At 34.8% G+C, this 9,716-nt stretch overlaps 1 non-coding gene across 1 annotated transcript; it reads right to left on the bottom strand.

Annotated features, from left to right (window-relative positions):
- Positions 1-523: 523 nt before the first annotated feature.
- Positions 524-630, bottom strand: LOC126497207 (U6 spliceosomal RNA). The gene has a single exon (XR_007590545.1). It is a non-coding gene; the product is annotated as a U6 spliceosomal RNA (small nuclear RNA).
- Between the last annotated feature and the right edge of the window lie 9,086 nt (positions 631-9,716).

Below are 9,716 nucleotides of genomic sequence, written 5' to 3'. Positions count from 1 at the left end.
GAAGAAGGTATATTCTTTCCTATTTGGGTGAAATGTTCTATAGATGTCTGTTAAGTCCATTTGATTCATTACCTCCATTATTTTTTTTTTTATTATTTCTCTGTTAGGTTTCTGTCTGATTGACCTGTCCATTGGTGAGAGAGGGGTGTTGAAGTCTTTTAGTATTAGTGTGTGCGGTTTGATGGCAGCCTTGAGTTTTAGTAATGTTTCTTTTACGTACGTGGGTGCTTTTATATTAGGGGCATAGATATTCAGGATTGAGACTTCCTCCTGATGAATTGTTCCTGTTATGAGTATAAAATGTCCCTCTCCATCTCTTCTAATTGATTTAAGTTTGAAGTCAACTTTGTTAGAAATTAATATGGCCACACCTGCTTGTTTCTTAGGTCCATTTGCTTGATAAGCCTTTTCACAGCCCTTTATTCTGAGTAGGTGCCTATGTTTGTGTTTGAGGTGTGTTCCTTGTAAACAGCAGAATTTTGGATCCTGTTTACGTATCCAATCTCTTAGCCTGTGCCTTTTTAAAAATATGGAACGCTTCACGAATTTGTGTGTCATCCTTGCGTGGCATCCTTGCCATGCTAATCTTCTCTGTATCATTCCAATTTTTTAGTATATGTGCGAGCACAGGAATTTTGTTTTTAAAATGTATATCTGACTTTCCTTGTGCCCCGTTGAAAGATCATCTTTCATCTTCATTTGATGAACTGCAGGTTTTGACCTTAACTGTGACCAAAAGAATTAAAATCTTACCAAAAATAATGGTGAGTACTAAAGCCAAATATGTTTTAAAGTGTTAATAATATTTTAAAGAGGGTTTTTCTGTATTTAATAATTTAGTCTGTATACAAGAAGCAGTTTATCTACTGAGCCATTTTTCAAGGCTCTTCAAAGTGAGTTTGAAAATAACAATATTTGAACCTCTGAGGGAAAAAAAACTCAGGTGTTTAGATATTATGAGACAGAGTTTAAAACACTCTCTAATAGCACTGATAGTGTTCCAACAAACATACAGAACCACCCACATTTGATCAAAAGACTCTTGGATATTTAACATAATATTAGGAAACTTCTGATTAATTGTCATTTTTACAATTGGTTTTAGTTGACTGATTTACACAATGCAGAAAAAAAAACCTCATTTTTCAGCTACAAAATGTGAAAGCACAGCCGGACAGTGGTGGTGCATGCCTTTAATCCCAGCACTAGGGAGGCAGAGGCAGGCGGATCTCTGTGAGTTCGAGGCCAGCCTGGTTTAGAAGAGCTAGTTCCAGGACAGGAACCAAAAAGCCACAGAGAAACCCTGTCTCGAAAATCAAAAAAAAAAAAAAAAAAAAGTGAAAGCACAGACTATTATACACAGAAATTTTTTGTGACACAGAGAAGCACTGAAGATATTAGTTATCAAAAGAAACATAAGAGAAACATAAAACATACTGGGTGAAATGTTTGGCCAGCTGTTATTGCTCCCACAGAAACTCAAAGCTGTACTGGGTTAATTGGTTGTTGCTGTTGCTGTTTAATGGAGTACAACCAAGTGAAAGAGATATTGATCATAAACAACTCAAAAGAGATAGATAGCCGTTTCATGAGTATTGTGTTGCTTGGGGCATACTCGTATCTTATCATTTGGCAGGTTTGAGGATGTGATGTCTGTAAATACAGGGTTGATTTATTTTATTATATGAAGATGTGAGGTGCACACACGTGCACAGAGAGGCAGACACACACACACACATAGTATAAAATGATTAAAGAGAAGAACAGTCAGGTAGATAATAGATATGAGAATAATATTTTTTTCCTCACTATAACTTAGTAAATACCAATAAGAATATAAGTATTACCTGTTTAAAAATAAGCATCATAACAGATGTATTTCAAATACTTTATTAAGTTAAATTAATATTCACTCCTTTGCAAAACAGATACCAGGAAAAGTAAATGATGTAAATATGTTAGATTGAGACAGCAATGTACCAGTGGGAAAAATGTAGATCAAAAATATCATTAATAGATTTAAAAGGCCTGTTTTCCAGGGCTATAGCTTCAGAATATTAGACGCAAATACAGAGTAACAGTTCAGATTATGAAGTACAAGTGGAATTTACTTCCTTAGTATTTTGATTAGTTAAAAACTTGATATGACAATAGATGTTGTCATTGCTGCGTATTTCTAAACCACAATATAATTGTTGATCAATAGACAAATTAACTAAAATTTATTCCAGTTAATGGGTATTATGTATTAGGAAATTCTTCCTTCCTTCCTTCGTTCCTTCGTTCCTTTCTTCTTTTCTTATTTCTTTCTTTCTTCTTTCCTTTTCCAGTCTGATCTCCAACTCATAGAGGATTATCTGCCTTTGCCAGAATGAAAGGTGAGTGCGACCATGCCTGGGTTAACCATGTTCTTATCTGTGATTACAAGTTTACTCTTGTGAACACAAATATTTAAAGGTCAATATAAAATGCTAAAAGTAACATAACAGGCAATAGAATATGTGGTTCTCTAAAATCTACAAAAGTTAACTTTCCTATTAAAATACTGTAGCATTTATTTTCATAAAACTTGCCACTGGGGTGAACTAAGTGTAAAAATTGCTGGTTGTGAATTTCCCTCCTTCCATTCGAACAATATTTGACCTTTTATAACTCTTAAAGAGAACTAAGCATCAAATTAAAATTGCTCACAAAATAAGTTTAAATGGGCTCATTATTAATACCAAATGAATGAAGCATTGGGGGTCATTTCAAGCAATAGACTGAAAATTACATGTCAAATCTAGAAAGCCACTCATTTAAACCTTGTAAAATGCGTTTCAAGTTTCCTAAATTTAAGCCTGCCAACTTGAGTCCAGATGCAGTTTTTCTTGAGGTGTATGCAAGTGATATTACACTAGCTTGCCAGACAATTTAAATTGATATTTTGTTAGAAACAGAATATCCGGGAATAAAAGATGAACACCATTTTATCGTTAACCATAAGTCAATTTTATTCTGTGCACAAAATACAGAAAATCCTAAAGCTCTAGCTGCTAAAATGCAACCTGTAAAGAATAGCAACATTCTTTTTTTTGTACAACCTAAAGAATTCATGAAAACTGAACACAAATGGTATACCCCAAATAACACCAGAAGCACATGCATTTGTAGCAGTGGTTGTTATAACATATCTGTCTTTAATATTTAAAAACATATTTGTCTAATTAACAAAGATAGTTGCTCATGTTCACAATCTAACATCCTGTGCATCTAACTTTGCATGTAACATTATCCTAACAACTCTATAGGTAATAGTATTTTATTATCTTCCTACTGATTTTGCCTCTTTGGGAGAAGAGTAGTATTCGGTAGTTATGGAATAGTTACATGTTTTGACTTTTATATTTCAAGTTTGACCCATCTGAGTGATCTTGCTGAAAACAACTCCTTACTATAAGACATGATTGACCTTAAAATTCTTTAAGTCCATAGATAAACTCCTCAGTGGGGTTTAATAGCTTGATGTTGTGAAAATTATAACATATCTACCTATTCTTTTATTTTTCCTATTCAAAATGTGAGACCTGATTCCAGTCCTTTATTCCCAGGTTGTATTGAGATGCTAACTTATATTCACTGAAATTTATAGAAGTAACTGACACACAGGAGATGATATTAATGGTATTGTTTTGCTGAATTTCGTTCTGAGTTTAAGAACTTCCATTAGGACCACATCATATCAGGACCTGCAGTAATGGCCTTGTGAGCTAATAGCCCATCTTAAGAAACTCAGACCCAGCATTACACAGCACCCCATAGTGGTTCAACCTGCCAGGTTATAGAGATTCAGCAGCAAACAGATGAAGCAGAGCGGTATTTTGCATGTTCAGAAACTGTGAGTTACAGATATTTGTTGGTTTAAGTTTTAGGGTCACTAATGTATAGACTGTTTATTTTGTCAACATTTAGAGATGAAAAGTTGAGTAGAGCTTAAGCTGGAAAGTCTACTGAGAGGCAGAGCTCTTTTCTTAGTTTATGAAAATTTCATAGATTTGTACAATGTATCTTGGTTGTATCTACTGCTAATCAATCCTTTTCAGTTCATCCTGATTCCCATAACAAAACCTAACTTCCAACTTCATGTCTTCTTAATTTTTACAACAAACCAAATCCATTCATTGCTGTCTATATGCTCACGTGGCAGGGGTCATTTCCTGGGGCATGGAAGGCTGACCAGAGGGCACCTCTCCCCAATTAAAAGTAACTGCCTCTCCTTCAGCAGCTATCAACTTACATTATCACCTCACATTAGATGAGGCATCAGAAGTAACTTGTATTTCCTATTGGAATTTTTAACTTTCTTGATCTTGCAGTGATCTTATGTGGATAATCATAGCTACTGGGAGTTCATATGTGTACTAGCCATGTCATTTCCAAAAACTATGCTTTCACAATACTCATTAATATCTTCTGACTCCTACACTTTTTCCACTCCCCTTCTGAGATGTTCCCTAAACCTAAGGGATAGGGAAAGGATCGAACAATAATATCCCCTGAAGGATGTGAACAAATATTTACTAACCCCAGATATGGATCAATGGCATCTGAAGTAAAAATCCCAACAATGTGTTTTATTGGAATTACCCTTGAAGTATAAATGACTAAAAGACAGAAATACCACTAAAGGTCACCCCAGTCCATTTAAAAGCGGGTGATGCTGAGGTACTGGCTTGAGTGTGTGACACCTGAGGTGAAGAACTGGAAGAGTGGGAGAATAGCGACACGGAAATGTAGTAACTGAATGGTTTAACAAAATTTAAAGACAAATGAAATGAGCTTATGAGATCTCACTAGTTTGTAAGTTAATTCAAGCATAATTTTCAAAGAAGGAAGAATTTGAACAGCAGTATTGCCAACAATATGACGCCCAGAAAACATGAGTCATTAAATGAAATCAAGCAGTGCTTGTTACAGATTTTCCCTCCATTAATTATGGGTCACAGCAGCCCCGAGGAACTTAACAAAAGAAATTGTTGTCATTAATTGTTACTACTAGGTGGTAAGATCCTACGGCTAAAGGCACCATACATTTTGGTTAAAGGTAAGATGAGCTCAGTAGTGCAATATTCATGAGGTTAGCCAAGCATTATTCTTCTGGGATTTTGGGCCTTCTCCACAAGCTTAGTGTTGTGAACAAAAATGTATTCTAATTTTCTTTTGTCTTTTTCTTTTCTTTTCTTTTCTTTTCTTTTTTTTTTTTTTTTTTTGAGACAGTGTTTCTCTTTAGCTTTGAAGCCTATTCTGTAACTAACTCTTGGAGACCAGACTGACCTCAAACTCAAAGACATTCACATGCCTCTGACTCCCAAGTGCTGGGATTAAAGGCGTGCCCCACTATCACCCGGATTCCAATTTCTTTTGAGATATTTTAAGACCATAAAACATTTTAACAGCATAAAATTCTTGCAATTTTTGTTCTGAGTTTTGATTATGTATAAAGAGTCAAATGTAACAAGATATTGAGTTTGATTTTACTGATGAATTATTACTTATTTCATGAGTGAAGGTGAGTGAAACACAACCCCAAATCAGGAAAAGCTTTTGCTTAACTTCATCATTGTTTAGGGTGTACTTCTGACAGTTCCTAAATTCATTGTTGCATTAAATATGAGAAGATACAATCTCCTTGTATTTTGCTTTCCTTTTTATGGCATTATAAATTATGAAAATACAATCTAAAGCACTTCATTAAAATATTTATTGCATTATTTATTGATTGATTTCGCATGTAGATGCCTGCAGAAGCCAAGGGAGGATGTTGGACCTCCAAGAGTGGTATTTACAGGTGGTTGTGAGCCATGTGGCATGGGTGCTAGAGCCAAATAGGTACTTCTGGAAGAGCAACAAGCCCTCTAAACAACTGAACCGTCTCTTCAGTTCTCACAGTCCAATTTAAATTCCCTTAAAAGTACCGTTGGCTATTCTAAACATCCTCTTGATTTCTCTTCTCTCTCTCTCTCTTCTTCCTTCTTTCTGTGCTATAAGTTTTGTTACTGGATTTCTCATCTACTCTTCAATTTTCACTGTCACATTGGTGCAATGTATTTATAAAATAAGTTAAATTATTGCACACTTTGAAAGTTCAGAGCATACTTCTGCGTTGCCTCAGTGCTGGTGAGGGATCTGTGACCAAAGACAGATAGCAGATATGTACCAAGTGGATAGTGTATCATGGCAAGGAATCATAATTAAGGCATAAATTTGGGAGTTGTGGAAGGGTGGTGTTCATTCCTTCTGTAACTTTCATCTAATATGTGGAAAGAAATTAAAAGATCACTTGATAATAATTTACTAGTGACAGACGGGTTTCCCACTAGGCCCTACTCATTAATATTTAAGTAGCTCACCACCCTCACCATAGGTACCATTCCTTTGATCACATAAAATTATAGAAGAAAAGAACCATGGATAAGCACACACTGTCACTAATATTCTTTATAAGATACTTTATCTATTTAAAAATTCATCCCATTCATTCTTAAGGATTTTTTCCCAATTTTCTCCTTTTGAGACTATAATTAGAGCATTTATCCCTTCTCTTTTTCCAACTACAAATCTTCCTATATACTCTTTTTTCTCTTTTTCAAATTCATGCCCTCTATTTTCTTTAATTAGTGTGACATGTACGCACATATGTGCGTAGACATAAATATATTCCTAGCTATACTGCTTAGTTTGTATAATGATAAGTATGTTTCCCCTGCTAATTATTTAGTTTAAAATAACTAAACAGTGTGTTATTCCCTCGGGAAGACTATTTTCTCACTCTCTAGTTGCCTGAAGTTTTTGTTTTTTTAAATAGAGTTGAGATCTCTTTTGTTTTCCCTGTCCACTTTGGCAAGTCTATTATTATCCCTGTTCATCTTTTATTTAGACAGTCACATAGGCAAAACATTATGGCTATAACTTCTTTTTTTTAAATGTATTTAGTTATTGTTTTTTTTAATTTAATTTTATTATTTCTTAAGGTTATTTATTTATTTATTATGTATTCAGTGTTCTGCCTGCATGTATGCCTGCAGGCCATTACAGATGGTTGTGAGTCACCATGTGGTGGCTGGGAATTGAACTCAGGACCTTTGGAAGAGCAGGCAAAACTCTTAACCACTGAGCCATCTCTCCAGCCCGTATAACTTCTGATATTACTAAGAGACACAACCGCCCAGCAAAGCCCCTGATCCTCTTGCACTTCTACGCTTTCTACCCCCTTTTCATAAATATTCCCGAGCCTTAGATGCAGATGTGTTCTGTAGAAATATCCATTGGACATAGGATTCACCACATTACTTAACTATAATAATCCCTGACCACATTCTAAACAACTGTGCTCACAGCTACAGATGAGTGTGGTCTTCACTCCTCTTCAAGAAGACCTCTCTTTTTACAAGATAGAAATGATTATGGGAAAACATCCAATTCATTTTTCATTTCAGTTATATTTCTCTCTCCAGTCAATAATTTTATTTTACTTAAAGTTCCTAAATTTTTGTAATTTTTAGGATATAAATTCTGTGTAAGACCTTAATTGTCATTTTGGAGAGACATTCATCAATATTTTTTTTTCAAAGTTTTAACTTTCGGTCTTATTTTACCTAATCTGTAACTGATGTTTTCTTATGATATGAAAGAAATTATCCTGTCTTTATTTTTAAATGTTTCTTTTTTTATTTAGCTTTCTGATCCAAATACACTCTAACAATATGCTCCCCATGCAGATATCTGTAGACAGAATATCTTTCCAATATTAACTTACCATACCACATTCTGGAAGCATAAGTAGGACTTTAATTCATTGTTCTGTCTGAAGGGCTTTTTCTTCCTCGAACCTTTACATATTCATATAGATTTTGAAATTGATTTAAGCAGAGACCGCAAACTTGAGATAACTTGAATTTATGCATATTCTTTAATCCATGAATAATTTGACTATCCTCATTTACTGACGGAAGTTTTCTCAAACGTAATTAACATTATTTTTCTGTATTTAAATAAAATACATCTAAATGTAAATTCTATTTCTCATAAGTAGATGCATCGACATTTGTTATTTCTTTATTTCTTAAAAAATGCACTTTTAAATTTCATAATTATTGTTTTACTCTGGAAGGTCATACTATCTATATATAAAAACTCTGGCAATTCAATAGAATTGGTACATGATTTCACACAATAGAAATATTTTTATGCTATGTAGTGAATACTCAGTAATCTGTATTTGCTTATCTGCATTTTTTTTTATTTTCTAAAACAGTTCCTTAGTGTGAAGTCAGGATCTCCTAAACCGCTTAGCCTTGCAGACAAGCAACTTCTACTGGTGATTTCTCCTAGACTATTCTCTGTCAACCTTTCTTCTGATGAGAGGAGGGTGTAGTTAATGGATCACATATGTGTGGGACTTGACATGTTTCCTTTATAATTCCAACACTATGAAGACAGAAGCAAGAGAATATTTTATGGGTTCCATAGTAACACTGCTTCTCAACCTGCTTTCCTTCCCAAGAAGAAACACAAGAATTTAAGAAATAAATATAAAAACACAAGTTAATTTTTATCTTGTATCTTTCTGGTGACTCTTTGCCAACACAGGGTCTACTATGCTATTACCACTATGAGCACCTGAAGCAAAAATGTTGACAGAGAAAATTTTCATCAATGAATGGACCAAAATCTAAAAATAAATTTTATGCACTGCTATTGACCAACAACTTTTTGTTGTGTATGAGATATTATTTTAGGTTTCCCAATGGCTCCAAAATGTCAAAGAAAGGCATGTCACTCACTTATTTTGCCATAAGTTTACAGATAAGCATTGTGTGGTTGTTGCTGAAGTCTCCCATAAACCTTGTATATTTGCACTCCTAGCCCACAGTTGGTGCCTCTTTGAGGAATATCAGGAGGTGAGGCTTTGCTAGAGAAAATATTCAGAAGACTTTGAACTTTCAAAGGAAACTGACAATTGTCTGATTCTGTCTTCTTCTTGAGGTTCATAGTTGTTGAATTGTTATGATAAGCAATATCCCTTTAGCATTCAAAGTAACACATACACATATTGCTCTTCACCATAACAATCTTGTTACATTTGTTTCTAGAAATGAAACATTCTTGCCCACATTTTTTTCTTATGCCACTGTGTCATGAAAAGCATATATCAACACGGAAATGCCACTCCTTCTCTTGAAAATTCGCACATGACAGTACTGACCTTTTCTGTGTTCTCTGTCATGTCTGTCTGTTCCAATCACAGGTTCAGGTATGGGAAATTGGGAGACCTGGCATGGTAAGCGAATCGAATTACAAAAAACTGAAAAGGTCACAATCAGTTGGTTTTCTCTTCTGAGAACATGACAGATGGAGAAAAGCGGTGTTTTAAACATGGGTAGATATGATATGATGCACATATTTCTCAAACCACTACTAATAAAAAGTAATGAGCAGCGCAATTTTGTTACTGCAACATTAAATCATTTTAAAGAACATGTAGGAAGGTGGACATCCAAACTGGCTAGGCTCCCACAAAGCCAGAACATGAAGTAGGATCAAAACCCAGTGGCATTGTCCTTGGCTTCTCAGCAGCCCTCATTGTCCGCCATATTCAGAGAGTCCGGTTTTATCCCATGGTTTTTCAGTCGTAGTCCAGCTGGCCTTGGTGAGCTCACAATAGATCAGCCCCACTG

This window comes from Alexandromys fortis, unplaced genomic scaffold (genome assembly GCF_014885135.2).
Source record: "Alexandromys fortis isolate MF-2015 unplaced genomic scaffold, M_Fortis_MF-2015_v1.1 scaffold_25, whole genome shotgun sequence".
Taxonomy (NCBI): Eukaryota; Metazoa; Chordata; class Mammalia; order Rodentia; family Cricetidae; genus Alexandromys; species Alexandromys fortis.
Note: the sequence above shows the minus strand (reverse complement) of the source record. Positions and strands in the feature narration are given on the sequence as shown.